At 36.9% G+C, this 22,741-nt stretch overlaps 1 long non-coding RNA gene across 1 annotated transcript in view; it reads right to left on the reverse strand.

Annotated features, from left to right (window-relative positions):
* Positions 1–9,036: 9,036 nt before the first annotated feature.
* LOC130830407 (uncharacterized) overlaps positions 9,037–22,741 on the reverse strand; it is a 48,478-nt gene continuing 34,773 nt past the window's right edge. Inside the window, exons 2-3 of the long non-coding RNA XR_009047788.1 lie at positions 14,866–14,989; positions 9,037–9,446 (exon numbers count right to left, since the gene is read on the reverse strand). This is a non-coding gene — a long non-coding RNA (uncharacterized LOC130830407). The remainder of the gene's footprint in view (positions 9,447–14,865; positions 14,990–22,741) is intronic.

The raw sequence follows: 22,741 nt of genomic DNA on the forward strand, positions 1-22,741 counted from the left end.
AATTTTTTTTTTTTTTTTTTTTTTTTAATGATTCCTGAAGGCTAAAGGGAAAAAATGGATTTTGGCCTATAAGACTTTTGGAATCTTTACAATCCTATTGTCTATTTACAAACCGGAGGTTTACCCAATAGTGCCGTGTATGCTACTATCTAAAAATAACTAGGAATCGGCGGCTCTAAATCACTTATTGATATCTAATTTGATGTCTTTTAATTTGATGAAATTTGATGAAAATGGGTTTTAAAAACACTAATATTTATTTTGTTCTATTTATAATTACATTTTATGGGACTTACGTATAGGAAATACATGCATGATGAAAATGTTCAAAAATCATACTCATGTGAAAAGTTCAAAATAAGTCAACTTCCCCTTCCTGAACTACCTCCCAGGTTCCCAGAGGCAGTCACCGTTATCAGCTACTGGTGTCTTTGTCCAGAGATATTTTATGCATAAACAAATATATACATAAAATATATTTTTACACAAATGGTATTACAATGTGTATAAAATTCTAACCAATGAAAATGAAAGAACTGTGGGACTTTTTACATAAAAATTAATTTTGATTAACAAGCCAGAGTTTAATTATGACTCACATTTGACCATTTAGCCCCTGCTCCTAGAACACATTAATCTTGGGTGTACAAAGAGGAACACGTTAAGATACACGTATCACCTTATTTTGTGGAGTTTTGCTTCCATCTAAACTTCAGAGCTTTTCGTTCCCTTTATGTATCTTCCACATATCTTTTGGAGTCCACATGTGACATCTCAAGCTGTGTTCACATACAAGTCTTCTCATCTTCCCTTGTCAACTTAAAGTCTGCAGACTTAAGTCAACTCCCAGAGCAGCCCATTGAGGCATTTGGGTATTTCATCCGTTGCTCACAATTAGGTCACTCTATTTCCCCACCCCAGCAACCTGGTAAGGACCTTGGTTGCTGCCAGACACGGCTCTTGGGCACAACTGCTCTTCTGGAGCCAGGTTAATTCTCTGAAGCTGTCAACACAGCCAAGCTATGTGCACTGTTCTCCACAGAACTGAAAAGGCACTGGTTCTCCATTTGGTTTCTCATGGGCTCTCTATGACAACCAACTAGCCTCCCTTTAGATTTAGCCAATCGCTAAGCACTAATCACAGCACTTGGGGTTTCTCTTTGTAATTAGAAGAGTCCTACATATGTAGAACATCACTGTTAGGCATCGCCTCTGTTCTTAATTCTCTTCCCCTTAGGAGGAGGGCTAGAGGAGAGGGGTGTGGGGGAGGGGTCTATAGACCCTCCCATGAACAAGCTCTTTATACAAAGAAGCTCTGCCTCATCAGGCCATTAGACATATCTAGACATTTCTTTGACACTTGAAATAAACACAGTTTATGTTAAATCTAAATTTCCTAATTTGTAAATTTCATGTACAAATGCCCTTCTTTCACTAACCTATGTCTCAGCCTCTTCCCTTTCCCTCACCTGTGTCCTTACCTGGTACTATTTGAGAAAGGGAAGAAGAGAACAATCCACAGTAGCCTTGGTCACTCCTCACCACTTAACTTCCTACCTTTGGTTAAATCTCATGGAGTTGCTAGATATTTCTTTTCTTGCCATTTAGACCTCTTAGCCTAACTCTGACATTTTTTTTGAAAATAGTTAGACATATTTTATTCTTACTGTTGTACACGCAGCCCCAGGATGTCTTTGCTTTCATGGCAATCTAACATGGTATTTCCCAAAGTTATTTATCTGTGCAGAAGTTTCAAAAATATAGCATTTTGGAGGAATGCTAGCTGACATTGTGAGTTATAATGATTGCATCTAGCAATACTACACTTAGCACACCAACTTGCATTTCAAGTAAGATTTCTATTAAGTAACAAGAAAATATTTTGGTGATGTTAGTCTAATTCTTGTTTCATCTGAGGGGATTAAGCCAGTTTCACTTCTCTTTCATGCATCCTTCTAGCCTTACACCTTCAAACTTTAGCTATAATGTTGATAGGCTCAGTAATGGAGAATCCCTCCTACAACAAAGAGGTCATATTTTAGCTTTGTTTACAGCTGACTTTTGTGAGTTATAGAAAAACAATAGTATCCATAACTTATATACCATATCAAAACCCAATCCTATCAAACAAGCACATGGAGCTTTACTGTAGATCTGGATAGCTCATGACATCACATAGAGATGATAGAAAGCCCAGCTCTTCTGCCTAGATAGAATGTGAGAAAAGGTCACATGTGTCCTCACCCCTCTTTTCTGAACTGTAAGTGCTAGAAGGAGACATCAAGTTAGATTGGTGGATGAGAAAACCTAGTAAAAAGGGGGAATTTTGGCCTTGCAGGCTTTAGAGGACTCTTGGAAGAAACTATACTGCAGAAAGCCTACCCCCTTTCATTTCCAACCCCGACCTGGAGAAGCAATTTGACAGTAAAACATGAATTATCCCTGGTTAGGAAAAGAGAGAAAAAGGAAGCCCATCTAATGTCCTTATCTCCTCTCTGGAGTTGGAAGTACTTAGAAATTCCCACCTGCCTTTCAGTAGGATATACTTCCTTCAAGCTACGGGTAGGCAGGAGAGTTGGCTGGGTCACCACGCATGGTTGAAATGATTTTGGCCAGGGGCAGCAGAGCAAGATACTCTACTGGGAATTTAAAGAGGCTAAGCCTGTCATTGACAAAACTGGGCTGAGTTAGCAGGGATGACTCTAGGCAATGTGAGAGAGAGCAGCTTAAACAGGCGCAGGGCACAGGTACAAATGGAGATCCACATACCATGTTCTTCATATTTTAAAGTTATAAATAACACTAACAAATTATTAGGTGAAATGTGTTCTGTTGTGCTACTTTTGCCAGAACCAAGAAAGTCACATTTAGATGTATAGTTGCAGAGCTCCTTGGAGATCTGTATCAGATCATAGCAATGTAGGAGAAGCCAGCCCCAGCTGGCCTCTCTTCCCACTCTATTCTGCACACCACCCTGGCTCCTTCACTGTCTACAAGGAGCTCCTTATAATGCTTGAGGATACCCAGCCCACATATCCAAACTGCATTCAGTCCTTGGCCACCCTTTATCCTAGAGATGCTGTATTAGCTTTTTATGCAACACAAGCTTACTGACTCAAAACAGCTACATTTATCATCTTATAGTTTCTTGGGGTTAGTAGTCAAGGCACAGCGTAGCCAGGTCCTCTGAGGAGGGTCTTGCAATGAGGGTGTCAGTCTAGCAGCATTCTCATTTGGAGGCTCAAGGGAGGAAGGATCTGCTTCTGTGTTCCCTCATTACATTAATTTCCTTGAGGGTGTCGAATTCATGGCATGATTCTTCGAAGGCAACAGGACAGCAAGACTCTATCATGGGTCACCTAGCAAGACAAAGGCATATAACAGAATCCTGGGAATGATATACCATTGCTTTTCCCATATAATGTAATGTAGTCATAGGAGTGACATCCCATTACCTTTGCCATCTTCTGCTATTTAGAAGCACTCATAGGTTCTGCTTACACTCAAGGGTGAGATGGGATTATAGAAAGCAATAATAGCAGAAGGCATTGATTGTGGGGGACACTTTAAAGTCTGTCTGCCCCAGGTGCCTACACAGGTGGTATGGACTGTCCACAGAAGATGGACCAGGAGAGGAGGCTTGTGCCTACTTAGGAAAAGGGTTTAGAGCCCATTTAGGTGAGGAATACCAGTATCCTATGTACTAGGTCTGTGTGTTAGAAACTGGCATGTGTGCTCCGTGCTGTCATGCTCCCTTGGCCGGATGACTTCTCACCCCAGGGGAGACATGCAGAGTAAGGCCAGGGTGGAACCCTCCAAGGTGTAGGACCCGAGACAGAGGCCTTTCTCTCCTGGGGCCTGTTCTTTCCGAGTCTAAAATTAGCATTGGCCAAAACATTGACAAACTCACACTTGGGCCGTGTGTGATATCACTGCCCCAGGGTGAGATATAACCAGCGAGACAAGGGCCACCAGCCACCATCACCGAAGAGAACAGCTAAGACTCAGAGAGCAGCAGAGCGATTCCCATGTGAAGGCAAGTCCTCTGTCCCACCTCCATGAAGGTAAAAGAAGATGTCATCTTGAGAAGAACATGATGGAAGGAAGCAGCAAAATGGAAGAATCAGCATTTACCTAAAAGGGACTATTTAAAACTGAAAAGTATCTGAATATACCAGGAGAGACAGTGATAAAATAAATTGATAAGTTAAAGTTTCTCCCCTTCCTAGAATCATGAGAATAAAATCAAGAAGAAACAAATGGGACCTCATGAAACTTAAAAGCTTTTGCACAGCAAAAGAAACCATAAACAAGACTGGAAGGCAACCCTCAGAATGGGAAAAAAATACTTGCCTATGAAACAACGGACAAAGGATTAACCTCCAAAATATACAAGCAGCTCATGCAGCTTAACACCAAAAAAGCAAATAACCCAATCCACAAGTGGGCGGAAGACCTAAATAGACATTTCTCCAAAGAAGACATACAGATGGCCAACACACACATGAAAAGATGCTCAACATCACTCATCATCAGAGAAATGCAAGTGAAAGCCACAATGAGGTATCACCTCACACCAATCAGAATGGCCATCATCACAAAATCTGGAAACAACAAATGTTGGAGAGGGTGTGGAGAAAAGGGAACTCTCCTGCACTGTTGGTGGGACTGTAAATTGGTACAGCCACTATGGAAAACAATTTGGAGGTTCCTTAAAAAACTACAAATAGAACTACCATATGATCCAGTAATCTCACTACTGGGCATGTACCCAAAGAAAACCATAATCTCAAAAGAAACATGTACCATAATGTTTATTGTAGGACTATTTACAATAGCCAGGACATGGAAGCAACCTAAATGCCCATCATCAAATGAATGGATAAAGAAGATGTGGCATATATATACAATGGAATATTACTCAGCTATCAAAAGGGATGAGATGGAGCTATATGTAATGAGGTGGATAGACCTAGAGTCTCTCACACAGAGTGAAGTAAGTCAGAAAGAGAAAGACAAATATTGTATGCTAACTCACATATACGGAATCTAAAAATGGTACTGATGAACTCAGTGACAAGACAAGAACAAGGATGCAGATGCAGAGAATGGACTGGAGAACTCGAGGTTTGGGGGGGCGGGGGGTGAGGGGAAGCTGAGACGAAGTGAGAGAGTAGCACAGACATATATATACTACCAACTGTAAAATAGATAGCCAGTGGGAAGTTGTTGTATAACAAAGGGAGTTCAACTCGAGGATGGATGGTGCCTTAGAGGACTGGGATGGGGAGGGTGGGGGGGGAGTTGAGGGAGGGAGGGAATATGGGGATATGTGTATAAAAACAGATAATTGAACTTGGTGTACCCCCCAAAAAATAATAAATAAATAAATTTTAAAAAAATAAAGTTTCTCCCTTGCCAATAGTTTGGGAAACAGGAGAAAAATCACATCAGCTATAGAAAATTTAAAACTTTATTTTATTTGCCTTTTTGACATGGTATGAATAAATACTTCAGTTTCACTGCATCAGCCTTTGATTCAGAGCTTACAACTGCCATGTGGTTGCTAATTTCATCCTTAGCCATTCTTGAATCTTTCCCAGGACCTGGGCTGTGCCAGAGGTCTTATTCAAGGCCAAATCTTATCCAAGACCAAGACATTGGAAATCTCCCTGCTGCTACTGAATATTTGGATACACTTTTATTTGGCTCACTTTTCTTAATTCTTCTATGTCCAAGCCCATAGGCTTTCAGTTATGTCCTATAATTCTTATTGTTTGTAAGATGATTTTTATGTCCATGTTTGTTTTCTTTCCTTTTTCTGTTTTCTTGCTTTTTTTCAGCTTACTTTTAAATCTCCTTTTGTCTTTTTGTTTTTAATGTATTTTTTTCTCTTTGATACTTTGTCTTAGGCCAACTTTTTAAAGATTTCTTTGATAGTATTTGTATGGAATATTTAAAATTTTTTTCACTAATTCTTATTCTAATAGCTACTCTTCATTTGCTCATTTGTTGTGTCACTTTGTTCCTTTTATAGTATGATATCTTTATCTAGTTGGCAGCCTTCTTTTGATCTTAATTCATTTTTAATGGGGTCTATTCTGTCAGTATCAGCAAATTGCTGAAAAAATAAGAAGGGAAAGAAATATTTCTCTGGAGACTTTCTTACACCATCTACTCTAAGCACATGTATACACCATTGTCCACTCAGTGCTCTGAGCATTTGGGACAAAAAGGAAGTAAGCTTGGACCAGAGTGAGTCATTCTCTCATAGCTTTTGTTTTTGAGGATCCTGTATTTTTGCCAGTCTCTTCAGTGGATTATGATCAGCTGCTGTGATTGTTTCCTTCATCCCTCCCACTGATAGCCTTGCTCTTGAGAATGTCAGTTCCTTGTTTGGCCTTACTCTCTGACTCTGCAGCATGGAATAAGGCTCGTATTTTCCCATAACTCATTCAGATCCTTAAACTTGTTTCAAATAGGAATCAGTCATCAGCTGTCTAGGTCACAGGCATTTTAGATCTATGCTATCTGGTTTTGTGTATTTTAACGTACATAGAGGAAAGTGCAGACATAGACTCAGACACAGACATGGAGAAAGATCTAGTCTAGGCATCATGCCACAAATTGGTTCTGATGTCACTGTTCTTGGCAGCTTATTTATAGAATAGGGCTTGAAGTTGAGTTGGATTTTCATGTTTTCATGAAGACAGTTACATGCATTTTGGAGTTTTATAGATTTCGGAGGAGTCAGATAAAAATGCCTTTATCCTGGCAGTAACAATCCTAAGTTTTGTACATATATTTAAAAAAAAAACAAAAAAAAAACACTAAATTTTCAGAAAAAAAATCTTATCTGAATTGTCTTTTTTATTTTTATAGCCCTCTTATTGACATCATAAAGGACAGTATATTTTAGAAAACATTAAGAAGACTCAGTGAGCAGTCTGGAAGGCCCTGGTTTGCACAAACTATCTGCAGTGAATGATGGGTTTAATATTCGCGATGAGCCTGCAGTGCCAGAAACTGGCTGACCCTTGAATCATTCATACTGTAGTCTTTTTTACTTATCTACCATTCTTAAGCACATTCGATCTTTGACCATATATACCAAATCTTGGTGATCTGAAAAGCAAAGTACAAGGATCTCAGAGGTCTCTCCTCCCTATTCACTCAAGAAAAATCATGTTTTGAATATGCTTACCTGGTCTTTTTATCTCCAGTGAAAGGATGATAAAACACAGAGATAATGTCTCTCTAGGGTGTGTGACAATAGTTAACCCAGGGCTAAGGGTTTAGTGAGCTCAGTGAGAAAACTGCAAATATTTCTATTTCAAATAATTTCTTTTGAGGTTGAATTTAAAGACAGGAATTCAAGGAACACAAAGCGCTATTTTAATTCAACTTATTTGGACCATTCACTGTTAACTCTTCATTTGTAGGTGACCTTAACTTATATTCCTTGATGTTTGTATCACTAGTTTTATTAGAGTAAGTCAAATTACTATGCTGTGCTTTAATAATATATTAGCAGAAGATAAATTTTACAGTGATCTTTCTATTACTAACTCTATTACAGATTGATAATAATAATCTTTCCTTTCTCCTCAAAGTTCAAGAGAGGGCAAATATTCACATATCCATTCCTACTCCATTGTCGTCTGATGCAGGATATGAGATAGCACTAATACTTCCATGCTTTAATTTTTTTATTTTATTTTTTAAAAAATATAACTATGATTTTATTTCTTTTTATCTTAAAAATTTACAAACACACACATATATCATTTGAGGCAATATACAAGATTATATAACATCAAGGTACACCAAGTCTCTCCCCCACTTTATAGTGGCTCACTTTTTCCTTGTTGTAGTATTTTTACTCAAAAATAGATATCCATCTAATTTATACCTGTTATTTTTTAAAAGCTCTTTATTGGAATATAATTGCTTTAAACTGTTGTGCCAGTTTTTGCTTTTAAATTAAGATTTGGGTTTAAATCTCATTTTTTATTATTTTACATGATCACGAAAAAACTAAAACCATATGTTCTGCAGTTTATGACCCCCATTTGAAAGATAAGGAAATTAAAGTTTAGAAGTATCCGGTGACTTCCCTAAGATTACATTGCTAACAAGTGGCAGTAGCAGTTTTCTAAATAATTAACATGGTGTGTAGTGTAAAGAAGGTAAATTTTGATCTGGAAGGGCCGATGGGGGAGAGTGATGTTCTATTGAGCTAATGTCTTGTGAAAGGCTTTCAAAAACAGGCATGAGAAGTAGCTGGTAAGTTATCCCATTTTGCACTATTAATAAATAGATGCTAACTAGTTATATTGAGAATAGCATTTTATTTTAAACTTACGTAAGAACTTACCATTTGAGGGACTTGTATGTAAAGCAAGGCTATTTCACTGAATTGTAGAAATCAAATCCTTAGGAGAAATCCATCTTTATAATCCTGCCGTAGGGTATAACTAGGTGTGGACCAGGGTCCTCATAGGATATGTCATGAATATGTTTACTCAGTACTTACATTAAATTTTTCTTATGACATATTCTCTGGCTAATTTTAAAATATAATCCTGAAAAGTATGTTACCTGACATACAGAAAGTTATAGCCTCTTAAAATGATGCTCTTTTTGTGCAATAGAATTTAAGCATATGAGTTAAACTTTAGCAATTGATGGCTAGAAATGGGGGTGAGCATGGAGTGGGGGGGGAGGGGAATAAAAGGTATATTAAACAGAAAAACTTCCCAGCCCTCAGATTCTTGAGGGGTATAACATACTTCCGAGTTTAATGAGTCTTGTGATCATGAAACATATTAACAGTGCAGAATCATAATGAATTCACACTTGCAGCCATAATTGTATTACAGAACCATAGCTATTATGTAAAATGGAAAGTTGTAGCTTATACTTCAGCTGTTGAGTATGTTCTCATTCTGGCTGAATCATTGTCTCAACTTGAGGAACTGGGTTTATTATTCTCAAAAGCCTATTTTTGCTGCTACAGCATTTATAGTTGACCATTATCTCCTGAGAACGGCATAAAGAACCAGGACATTAAAGCAATAGGCGGTCTGCTTAAAAGTGTTTATTCACTGCTGTTTTGACTGTTCTCCTAAATATGAACTAAGAGAGCTGTGTATTAGTCATCTATCACTGAATAACAGCAGCTTAAAACAATATACATACATCTTCTCACAGTATTTCACAGACTCCTGGGTCAGGAATCCAAGTGCTTTTTAAGTAGGTCCTCTGGTTCTGGAAATATCACAGGATGTAGTCATCTCAAGGCTCTTCTCTGAAGGCACTTAGTTGATGGTCATTGGAGAATTCAGTCTTTTGGGGAGCTGTTGGGCTGAGGCCTCAGTTCCTCATAAGCTGCTGGCTGGAGGCCCACCTCAGTTCTTGTCATGTGAGCTTTCCCATTGAGCATCCTACACCATACCAGCAAGTTAGCAAGAAGGCAAGAAAAAGGACCATGAAGAGCAAATACCAGCAAGATGGAAGTCCCAGCCTTTTGTAACCTAATCACGGAAGTAGCAACCCATTACTTTTGCCACATTCCCTTTTTTACAAGCAAGTTACTAGGTGCAGCTTACACTCAAGGTGTGGGATGACACAAGAGTATGGGTACCACCAAGCAGTGAGGGTCACTGGGAGCCATTAGAGAAGGTTTCTATATGTTTATAACTTCCATGAAAACAGAACTTGATTTCATTTTTTTTTTGCATTTTTCCTCTTCTTTCTTTTTTCTTAATTGCAGATTGTAAATAAAGTTTATAATGTCAGTTACCACCAACAAAAAGCAATAGTATATGTGAGTTATTTGAGCAAAGAGGCACAAACGTGTTACTGCACTGAAAACAAGAGGAAAGGAAAAAACGTTAGGGTTGTTTTTCAGCCTTGTGAATCCCATAGAAGGACAAAATTTTGAAATTTTATTTTAGGAGATGTATGCAATTATATAAACATTACAGGTTTTTTCCCCCTCTTTTAGTGTTACCTGAGATTTTGGGGTTGATTTAGTTTCACCCATCACATAATTATAACACCAGGGCAATATTTGGCATACAATAAATAATGCATAGGATAAAACTAGACTGTTTGCTCTTAGTTTGATCAAAGATGGTTTCACTGATATTATGAATACAGGTGAATTCCTCCTGGCTCTGTCATTTTTTTTTTTTTTTTTGGAGCTCTTACTAGTTTATATATTGATTTCTTTGGATTTAACCTGGGGATAAGATTAAGGGAGTAAACACCTGCATGGATTTTAGTCTCTTTCTCTAAAGCTTTCCAACATAATTTGTACTAATATGTGTTCTACCTTCCAAACACTTTCAGAATTTTGACAATTCCTCACCAGCTCTACTGCTCTACCTTAAGACACCACTACAGCTCATACAGACTTTTGCAATCTCATTCTCATTTTTCTTACTGATTTCACTCTCACGCCACCCCCCTACAATCTAAGCTCAAAGAGCAGCCAGGGTAATCCTCTTAAAATGTAAGTCAAATTATATCACTTCTCTGTCAAAACCCTTCAGTGCCTTCTCACCTCGCTCCAAGTGTAAGCCAAAGTCTTTCAAAAACCTACAAAGCCCTATGATCGTGGCCACCATCCTATCTGTGACAGCTCCTTACTATTTTGCCTCTTGATCATTATGTTCAATAGACGATTGCTTTCTTGCAGTTCCCTGAACACCCCAGGAATGTTCCAGTCTTTGCACTGGCTGCTGATTCTGCTTGGAATGCTGTTCTCCCAGCTCTTTGCTTGACACGTTCCGTCATCTTTTTCAAATGGTAGCCAAATGTTTCTTTCTATTCTTGTTGTATGACCCCGTTTAAATAACTGAACATCCTGTTTACCAGGCTTTCTTGATCCCTGATTTTTTTTTTCCTCCTCTTACTTTCAACATTAGTTAACTCTTTAATTTTTCTGTTTCCCTTTTCTGAGGAGTGCTGTTTGTTCTGTTTGCCTGAAGATGAGGTACATTCTATGGCACGTGCTCAAGAAATTGTTTTTGAATAAAAATTCCTATTTCTTTCCTCTCAGTAAAATAACTGGACTCATGTCCACTTTGTCCTACCTCTCATTCAAGTAGAAAATTTGCATTCCTTTATTTATTTACAACAACCTTGTCATGCCAGTTTTGCTTTCTTGGTATTAAGTGTACAGAAAGACCTAAATTTGCATATGGGCTCTGTTATCTAAATGCTTTGTGAATTATGTAATCTGCCATCACTGGGGTAACATATTCAACACACAGAAATAGCAAACTCTGTGACTAAATTTTTTTATTTTAATTTTAGTAGTTGTGCTGCTGACTCGTAAAAACTATTTATTGTAGGGTCAGAATTCAGTTTTTATTAGGCTTATCAGTAATTAACCCATAGTTGGTTAAATTGCAGTGTCTCACGCCATATTTACCTGTTTTCTACTATATGCAGAAGAACACACATTTTTCTAGTCCAAAGACTGGGAAAGAATTTTCTTCCTCTTTTTATTGATTTCATTCTTTTCTCAGATTTTCCATCAGTAAGTGAAAAATAGGGCTTCTCACAGGTTGTCTATTTTTAAAATCTTCTCAGTCTGTACCACAACTTGATTTAGTTTTCTCACTTAAGTTCACACTGTTTCCTGATTAGGTGCTTTGGTGACAGTCTCTGGGAAAGATTAGGTCAAACCTAACAAGGTGAAGTATAATCGAAATGGATGTAACATCCTAGTTTGGGTACAGAACCTTACTTAGATTCTATGACATAAGTTATCTAATCTGACTTTAGTGATTTTAATTGACAAGAAGTTACAACATGATATGACTTCCCCAAAAAGGTAATTCTAAGCTTAAACTATACTAATGGCAGAATAATATACAGAATGCAAGAAATGATGGTACAATTTTCTACTCTACATATAATAGTATAATTTGTTGGTTTTGTGTGTCAGGAAGGCTGACAACCTGGAGCAAATTTAGAAGATAAGGTTTTTGACTGAGAGGGCTGCTTGATAATCTTGAGTTGGAGGTGAGGAAGTTTTTGGAGCAGGCAGAGGAAAGTATAGAAACTGTTGTCAAGGGGAGTTCTGGGGAAGGGCATTTAGAAGCTATATGGTACTCAAAAGTTACAAAAAACAGTGAAAGAGTAACAGTTTTGGTTTTGATAAAATGATAGACCTTTTAACAATTAGAGCCTTTGAGAAATGAAATGGTGTTGCTTAGTGAGGAAATGAGTTCTACATAACAGGTCGTATTTGAGCAGAACTCCAGATGTTCAAGCATTAAATGGAGGCTGAGGTTGATGACCTTTAGCTTGTTTCCAATCCTGAACTTCCATGTTTCTTAAAGAGAAGGAGAGAAGAAACTCAATGGTGAAGAACTAGAGTTGTTTTTAATAGAAAGATGGTATTTATTTAATATGATAAAGAAACCCCTGAAATTTACATTCCTCTTAGTATTATGGGAGAGGCAATGTCAAAAAGCAAATAAAATTTAAAAACTTGATGAAAACACACAGTGAAATATGTAGGCACCAGTAGTAGTTTTAATTTAGGGGAAGGCAAAAAATAAATCAAGCAGTTAATGAAGTCAGGACTCAAATCTCCAAATAATAAGCTCAAGCTGAGAGAAGCCCTGACTTCTGTTAATATTGCATAAGTACATGAGAGAAGTTGTTGTTCACTGTGACCTTCATACAATCTGGACAAAGAGAAGGCAAGAACAGCCTGTATCCTGGTATAAATCAACACTCAGTATGTTATGCTGTCTAGAAAGGCGGAACTGAAGGAGGTAGAGTATTAAAAGAAAAAGTCATTAGACACATATGAGAAAAGTTCCAGCTGTGTATCCACTAAGATGGTATCAATGGGCTGACTGTGAAATGTTTCAAACAAGCAGGATTTAAAATGGTGATATTTTAGGAGCACATATTCATTCACCTTGAAAGTTTTAATGAGAAAAACAAGAGCAACTAAAATAGTCTCTCAACATGACCAGGCATTTCTGCAAACATTTTTTTTTTTTTCAAGTCACTCATATGTGCCCAGGTCTTTGACTTGTAAGGACATGTTGTCATGGAACTATCTGACATCCTTTCTCACTGGTTTTATTTACTTAGTAGATAAATGAAGAAAGAAGAGAGAAATATGAACAAAATTGCTATTTCTTCCATAGTATTTAGTAATTGATTCTTGTTTTTAACTCAGTAGGGACAGCAGAGAAATTTATTCCATGAGAAAAACCAGAGATCTTTCTAGTATCTGTTAAAGAAATTACATTACTGGGGGAGACTTAAAAACAAAGGCACTTATAATTGAGGTAAGTGAAACTGATTATCAGAAGAAAGTGTAGGGCCCAAGGTGAAATCTATCCTGGGCAAATCCCCCCTCATCTCTACTATACTGTCCTCTACCATTCTATGTCTTACAATGAGATGACAGGCAAAATTCGCGATAATTTGTTTTCCCTTAACTATAAAAATATTTTCCTTCATTTTTTCCTAGTTCACATGTAGGATTTATATTATTTTGATAACTAAGTCATGTATTAGAGCTAGACTATGTGAAAGAAGGAATGAATGAAAATGATATCCTTGTTTTCAAGATCTAGGAAGCAGCAAATTCACTTAAGGTTTCTCTACATGAGAGAAGTTGTCCAAAGCCCACAATAAAGTAAAATCATCAGATGTGATCACATGGGAGACAAACTTCCAGAATCAGGACTAAAATTTGCATTTGCAAACTTGATTCTCTTCGAATCTTTCCTGAAAATGCTTTTCCCAGTTGCTATTCAATATTAAGTGTTGAGTTAATGAGATAAGAAAATGGGAAAATATTGCTATGGTGAAAGGTAATTTTTAGCATGTTTATGCACTGGATGTGAGATATAACATTGTATTTGTATAGATAAAAGATGACAGTCTGAGCATTAACAATGGCAGTAAAGTTGGAAGATTATGAGAAAATTAGATAATTGGGATAATTTATTTAATATCCACATTCAGAACTACTCCTCTTCTCTCCTTTATTCAAGTATAAATTCTAGGGTATAATGCTATGGAATTAGAGCCAATATTTTGCAATCAAAATGAAAATATTTTTACTGTTTTTTGAAACCCTTTAACCATGGGACTCAATGCCCTTTTTAATAAGTTGTGAATAATTTTATTTCTAACCTAGTATTTACTAAATTAAAAGAAATTGATACAGTACATTAACAACACTAGTTAATAGTTTTCATATGGGATTTAGAAAGAAGAAAAAATTAGTAAGTTAAGAATAGCAAAGAAGAATGTTAAAGGTGAGGAAAGTTTAGGATATGTTCATATAATTGGGTAGAATTATCACATTTATCTATTTGGGTCTTGAACTGAAGAAAGAAACTCATTAAGAGAAGATTACAAACTTTGCTCCTCTTAACCTTTGCTAAGAACTTTCAATTATTTAAATGTGTTATTTACCTTTTTTTCCCTACTTTTGCATGAATAGCCACACTTTTATTTATTTTGATTATAACACACTCTAAGTGAAAAAAAAAGCCCTTGATACAAAACCTTAATCATAAAACTATTAATGGATCTTTTGCTATGGTTCTGTTTTATAACAATAAATTTCATATACTCTTCCTCTTTTGCTTGCAGCCAATTTATTATCATATCATAAATCTGAACAGTCCCCCTACTTAATCTCATTAAAATAGCAGTTTTAATCTTTTCTCCCTGGGTTGCTTATCACCAAGAAAACATATTCAGTAGCAGAGATCATAGTAGAGCTGTCTTGGATTACTAAAATTTCATTACTTCCATAAAATTTGTCACAGCACATTTACAGATAGGTAATGAATTATCATTGAATACCTGTCAAAATAGATGATTTGGGCTCCTTTGAAGATTGGACTAGGTAACCTCATCATGCCTTCAAACTCAACTTTTCTGAGATTCTGTGACAATGCAGACACGAAGCTTAGGCTGAGCTTCATTCCTAAGGAAGAACAGAGCAGGAACTAAAAACAAGCAGCAGATAGACCACCCAGAAGCCAACTGAGTTTAAACCAGGAGGTAACTGCAAAGATAACTAGATTTTGCAGAAATAGAGTGATTATCTCATCTAGTGGCTTTTCTTTTCCTAGATACTTACTGAGGTTGACAACGAGGCAAAATTGTGAATTATAGAAAAGGACATATTTTTCACATGCATTTTTTAATGCTTTCAAACAACATGTATTAAGAGCCTTTATACTAGACATTGTGCTAAGTACTTGGGATCTTGGGGTGCTCAGTCAGAAAAGAAGCATTCACTGCCCTCAAGAATTCACAGTTTAATCAACCGCTTTATTTTAGTATAGTATGTAAATGCTGAGGAACGGGCATTCAAAGGTGAAAAGAAACCTCTAATTAAAATATAGAGGTCCAGGGGACATTCTCAGAAGTCTATAGGACATTTGAGTTCACAACTGAAAGAAGAATAGAACTTGTACAGGAACATGGAGATCCCTACACTGAGGGGCAATAAGTGTGAAAGAATGAAAATTTAGTATATATTAAATACATTAGGAACTGCAAGTACTGCAACATGACTGGTGACAATGGTGGTTGTGTGGTGCTTGAGCAAAAGATAGATCGCTACAGGACAGATCCCTGGAAGGATAAGCCAAGGCATTTGGACTTTATCCTAAAGATTATTGGAAACCAGAGTAGTATTTTAAGGCTTAAAAATGATTATTAATATTTCCCTTAGTAAGGTCAGTGTCAGTCATGAAAGAAGAACTTGGAGGGTGCTACAGGTCTAATTCTATGTTGGAATCTGGAAAAAAGGATGGAAAACTAAACTATAGCAGCAGTAAAGGGAATGAAGGCTGGCCCCAGGGAAAATTGTGACCAAAACAAGGAATATTTAGGAAGCAGGACACTTAAGATTTGATAACTGGTTGGATATTTATATGGGGGACAATTCATAAATATGAATAACAGCTACATTTTCTGAAATAGAGAAAATATGAGAAGGAGCACTGATGATAAGTTTGTTTTTAGCCGTGCTGTTTCTGATTTGTATATAGGACATTCCCCCCCAAAAAAAAGATCAAGGAAGGTTTTGGGAGATAGCAAAGCCTGGCACAGTGCGGAAAACATGTCTGAAGAGAGGTGAATTCTTGTTCTGACAGTCACACCTCTGAACCTTAGAAAAGTTACTGACCTCTCTGAACCTCAGTTTCTTTATCTGTAGAGAGAAATAGCGTCTAACTCAGAGACATACCTCATTCTAAGACATGCCTCTCTAGTGCAGTTTGCTTCCTCTTAGAGAACATTGACTGCATGCCAAACCATCCCAAGTTGTCCCAAAGTATGGGGTCCAAGAGGAGCTGTGTGCAGCTCATAATGTAGTTACATCTATTTGATGAACAATGTCTAATTGATAAACTAAACTTTTCAAAATTCCAGAACATAATGGATTTTTAGATACATTCTATTTCGACTGCCTTATTCCAGGATTTTCTTGGTAACTAGCAAGGTGATCAGAAAACATCTACTTCATAGCAATAAATCAAATAGCAATAAATAGGAATTTTAAATGACAGTGTTTACAAAAGTGCCATGGGGGAATTTCATTAGCTTTTGGGGCTAAAGTTGACAGGAGCTCATTTTATCAGATTTACTAGATTTTAAAGTTTTAAAATGTCCCTCAAGGTATCCATCAGTAATTGATTTAATAAATGTTTACTTGTTTTCTTCTATGTGGCAGGCACTGTTTTGGTACCAGGTACCTCAAAATGCGCTTTGACAATGGACAGGTAAACAAATAATAATTTCAAGTAGAAGTGAACATAAACTCAAAACAAAATAATTTTAGGTAGTGATAAGTGCAAAGTAAATAAAAACTGGGAAAAGGATAGATGTGATTTTTTAAAAAGGTGGAAGCTAATGGGTCTGCTTTGGATACGGCAGTGAGGGACACAGTTAAATGGAGACTTAAATGATGAGAAGAAGTCTGATACAGACAAGCAGGGGTCAAGTGTTCCAAGCAGAAGGGAAAGCAAGTTCAAGGCAGGATCCAGTCTATTTATTTTCAGTTAGTAGAAAGACGGCTTGTGTGTCCAGAGCTTTAGTAAGCTGGGGGAAGCCTGGTGGGAGACGAGATTGGGAAGGCAGCCTGGACAAAATGTCTACAACCTCAGAGACCCTGGTAGAGAGTTAGATTTTATGTTAAATAAAATGGAAAAAAAAAAAAACTTAGAAAATTTAAAGCACAGGAGTGAGAAGATGTGATGATATCTTAAAAATGTCATTCTGGATTCTTGGGAGACTGGGAGTCATAGGGCAATGGTGAGGGTGATACCATCCACAAATTCATAAGGACAACCTTCTGCTAAGAAGCCTCCTTGAGTGAGGCTGGCAGATGACTGGCAAGAACTAGTTAGAAACCCATGGCTCAATCAAAGAAACGTGTAGTTTAATAAAAGAGATTTTTTTCTTACTAGAAAGTATCATTAAATCATCTTTTAGCATCATCAAAGAAAATCCATAAAGAATGTCATCTTTTTTATCTTAAAATATTTATTTTTTCCAGATTCAACTGTATGTTGGATTTTTTATATAAAAAAAAGTCGTTTTAAAAATAGTAGCAAAAGTCTCCTTTCCATCTTTCCTTATATTCTATGAAGAAAATTATAATGCATTGTGACTTGCTCAAAGCATTCAACACTTAAAAGTAAATTACATTTCAAACATCTTTATATAAGAGCTAAAAAGCTGAATAAAACCATATTTTACACTGAAGAAGAAAAATGTACGAGGAATTTATTTAAATAAATCAGCACTATAAATCTAACCCACCTGTAAGCTGCAAGAAACAGTTTAACTGCAAAGTAGCTGGTGAAAATTGGTTAACTACAATTTCTCTCTGGTGGGGGACTAGGGAGAATGAATGCTACTTTGATACAAAATAATCATAAAACAAGATATTTAATAAAAGGAGAACTATCTTTCTGGTCATTTACCTGAATCTGTGTAAATGGGCACATGGAAATATCATGAAGAAAAAAAAATTTAATTGTTATATTTTATAACATTTAATTACAAATGCAAAGATGTGAAAATTGTTAAATTGAATAAAAAATTGCTCGTGTGCCTTTTTGGTTTGGGGCTTTTTTATTTTTCCTTTGAGTTAGCTATTTAAGAGGATGATATTGTACCCTTCACTTGACACTGGATGTTAGCAATATGTCATAAAGTGGATCATTTACTTTTTTAAGAGCATTTCTCAATCTCTTAAACAATTCTAAAGCATCCACACCATTATCATTTTTCGCTGTCATTGATTTGCCCTGAACTTTCCCCCGAAACTTTAGGCCCTTTTTCCCTTGCCTACTTGACTTTTCCACTTAGATGACCAAGAAGCATTTCAAAATGTAAATGTCCAAACCATAACTCCTTATTCCCAGCACCCTTCTCCCATCGAACTGCTTAACCCCGAGTCTTCGCCACTCAGAAAATAGGACTATTGCCTATCCATTTGATCAAGAGATTTACCAGGGATCCATTACCCTTCTCCCACTTTGTTTCATCTCTCTCATCTCCCACATCCACGAAGTGAGTCCATCTACTTCTTTCCGTATCTACTATTAGCATCGGAGTATAAACTATACTCATTTCTTGAATGGGTTCCTACAAGGCACCTAATTGAGTCTTTTTTTTTTTTTTAACCTTACTGTAAACCATTATTCATTTAGAAGCCAGAGCAATCTTTCTAATCGAAATATCAGAGCTTAAAAATGTGGACTCCTTTTTATTGCAATTAGAATAATTCAAAAACTCTTTGTGCTGGATCACAGAGCCCTCCATCATCTGGTTCCTGTTTACTTATTTAATAACAGCACTCTAACTCACCAAGTCTCAGCCATAGGGTTCTTTCTCTGTTCCTCTAACACAAAAAAAATAGGTGTTGATGGTCCTTGCACTAACTAGTCTGCCTGGAATTCTCTTCATTTTATTTATTTTTTCTCCTTTATGTTCTCCTCCTCATCATGCATGATTCACTTTAAATATCATCTCATCGTAGAGGGATTTTCTGAAATCAATACCCAGGCATACTCTTATCACATCACCCTGTTTAATTTTCTGCATAGTATTTGCTGTCCAGATCCCATGAGTGTTTCATATATTCTCATGGGAACAAGAATTTTTTCTGTCCTATTCAGTCTCAGATTAGTGCCTGGCATGTAGCAGACTCTCTCTGTCTCTCTCTCGCTCTGTGTGTGTGTGTGTGTGTGTGTGTGTGTGTGTGTGTGTGTGATTGAATAAATAAATGAATGATGAATGGACATTTGGATCTGGTTGTATCCAGTGACATTGAAATGCCAGCTTTAATTACCTCACTGTACTTCATTTTATGGTTAAATGATTAAATCACCCAGTATTTGCTCCTGTTATCTAATTTTTTAATTAATATATTTTTTAAAAACCTCTTATTCAGGGGAGATTGGAGATTGCTAGGTATTCATTCACCAATTTCTGTCTGAAAAACACTGAGCAGAAAGAGACATGCTACAAAGCTCGGATGATATTTATATCAGTGTGTCTTTTCCCAAAAAGGGCCCAGATGCACTGCCTGTGGGGCAGCTGCTTTTGCTCTCTGTTTCTGATCCTTAATTATTTGGCTTTTTTTTGTCTGCATATGTCAATTTTTTTAGACCATTTGGAACCCTCCTCTCTACTTACATCCCATCACTGAGCAATTTTTACTTTGGAGTTTCCAACAGTTTGATGTAAGTAAGCATCTATTAACATTGACCACCATCTGCAAAGCTTTAAGTACAACCTAATGATGGTTGGAGTCTGCATTTTACTAAAGAAAAGGCAGCCAATAATATCAAAACATGATAGGCATTCTGAAATATTTTGAAGTCTTTTTGATCTGTTTCATTTCTTATTTGCATTTTCCTTTCCTATTTAATGGTGTTCTTTTTCAAGAGGAATAAGACATCCTCCTCTTAAGACCCCATTTGGTTTCCTGTTCATTTTGATCAGTATTCTGACAACATTTAAGGTAGGAGACTTGAAAGTATATGAGGACTTTAACCCTCCAAACTACCTGTAAATGGCAAAAATACCTCTGTGAAACCCTCATTGCCTGTTGTAAAAGAAAAAAAGACAAAACTGGACTCTGCTTAATTGGGATACTTGTAAGCTGAGGGTCTACAGGACATTAAATATTATTTGCTAGCAGTTTATGCTATTACCTACCCCTCTCTGAAGCCATCATTACAGCATTAGTGGTGCATACATTGGCGGGAGAGACAGGAATACTACTCTTAACCTTCATTTTATCTACCCTATTTGTATGACTGAATTCTTTATTTTCCTCAGACTTGCACTGGATTTTATTTTTAAAAGTCAACAAAGACGAAAAACAATCTCTTGGATTAAAAAGCAGAGCAATGAGGTAAAAAGGGAGTGGATATAAGGTCCAGGAAGTTATAAAACGGACAAGGGAATTATAAACGTATACTGTTTTCAACCTAAACAAATTCATTTGTCAGCAGGGGAACTTGTTTAGAGTGAGGAAGATTATTTTCGCTGCATATACACGAAGTGCGCAGAATAAGTCATTTAAATCAAGGTTAGACATTAGCTTTAGGCAATTATTCTCTTCTGCGTTTGTCAATTGTAAAAAGCCAATTGTAAGCAGTTTTGAACTGTTGTTTTGTTGCAATTATGCACCCCTTTGACAAAGGATTGTGATTTATTTTTCAAAGAAAATGCCTCAGGGTTACTTTGTGGGATTTATAGTGTAATGGGGAAAAATAATTAACCAAACAGGTACACAGGCGAGGGGTGGATGCTAGCGTGCAGTCTGAAATGGATCAGCTCATCTAAAGACTGATACGTGCACTTGACGTTCTTTATAATCCCATCAGACCTGCCTGCCAGCATCTGGCCATGATATTCACCCAAGATGAAAATTTAATTATGACCTCTCCCTCCCCAATGAGACTAGCTCTGGAAACAGAGACACGTGGTGCTATTTTTTTCTTTAATGCCATTGAGAAGATGATGTTAAACGTATGGAGCCTAGAAAGGGTAAGAACTGACATAAAAAATTCAAGCTCAGCTGAGAGGATGGGCAAGAAGAGTCTTGGTCTGTGGCAGTCACACGGTGGATGTTGCAGGGCCTTCCTGTGGAGAGGGACCTTTTCAAAGGACTGGTCAGTCGGGGCATTTATGCCTGATGTTCTCAGAAGTCAGGTACAACAGAGAATCCTCCTGCTGATTTTTTTTTTTTTTTACCAGATTTGTGGCTTATATCACCTAACAGTTTTTTGTTTGCTGTTTAATAAGTGAAAGAAAAATACTTTAAATATTAATACTAATGACGTAATCTTTGTTGCACTTCTATGTTTATCTTACGTTGCATAGCACGTGCTATTGCATCAGCCAAGAGGACAATTAGGAACGCTTGATGACAAGCAGGATAACACCAGACATACTCTGACTCTCTTTGGCCAGGCAGAATTGTTAGGATTCTAAGTTCTTTCCACAGTTCCTCCTACTTCCTGGCAGGGAGTTGGGTGAGCGGTCGGTTCTCCTTAGCAGCCTTGGATATTTGCCTCTGTCCCCCGTGGGATCAATGTCTTCCACCACGTCACTGCCAAGCTCTGTTGCTTTGCTGCCACTTCCCACTTTGTTGCCCCATCTTGGGATGTGTTGCTGTCACAGTGGTGTGCCTTCTTTCCTAATTACTGATCACTGTGTCCCCGATTGTGTTTCTCTCACTAAAATAAAAGGAGGATCCATTCCCACCTGTGTTAGAATAATGATTGGGCTCCCTATAATGGAAATAGAAGTTCTTGATTTTTTAAACCATATTTCAAATTTTACAGTATATATATTTATCCCTTTTTTTTTTTTTTCAGTTTCTTATACCTCTTGCTGTTGAGGCCCTTGTGTCCGGTTGCCTCAGACATGGATAGAAAGATAAAACAAGTTTCAACATAAAATTTTTCCTCTCGTTCAAAAATCAACTCATGCCCACTGAGTCTATTCTGCTCCAGTGAATTCATTTTTCATTTGAGACGGTAAAGGAGCTTCTATGCCCAACTTCATGATAGTCTAAACCTGATAACCTGGGACTTGAGAACCAAGTCTAAATCTCTTTGCTATTTTCCCACCAAACCTCCCTCCACCCTCAACTTCTTTGCAGATGTAGCACTTGCCTCCACTCTGTTCCTCCGTTTACCACAATGTATATGCAGATTTTCGTCCCTCCCTGTTCTCCAATCCTATTTATTTGCATTTGCATTTGGATCTAGATACTATATAAATTACTCTTTAAATTATGAAAATACAATGTAAGTACATTTTTTAAATTTTAAAATTCTTGGGAAAAGGAAGTTTTAATCTTCAAAAATATAGCCAAATCGAGTATTCAAGCTGAACAAAATTCATAGCTTATTCTTTGCGTTTTCATTTCTTCAGCATGTTATATTGAGAAGAATTGGGAAAGGCTTTGTGAACATTAACTCGTTTAAACAAGATATGAAGAATTTGTAAAATTCAAAAGACTGATGTCTTTTCTGAGTATGTAGAACAGGCTGAGCAAGAATAGAATGTGGAAATTTGCCAGAGAATCAGGAATATTTGTATGGCTTCTATGTCAGAGGACACACAGTAGCAGTACAGTGCAGTGATTGAAATTACAGATTTGGAGTTGAACATTTTTGAGCTCCACTCTTGGCTT

Source organism: Hippopotamus amphibius, chromosome 10, assembly GCF_030028045.1.
Source record: "Hippopotamus amphibius kiboko isolate mHipAmp2 chromosome 10, mHipAmp2.hap2, whole genome shotgun sequence".
Lineage (NCBI taxonomy): Eukaryota > Metazoa > Chordata > Mammalia > Artiodactyla > Hippopotamidae > Hippopotamus > Hippopotamus amphibius.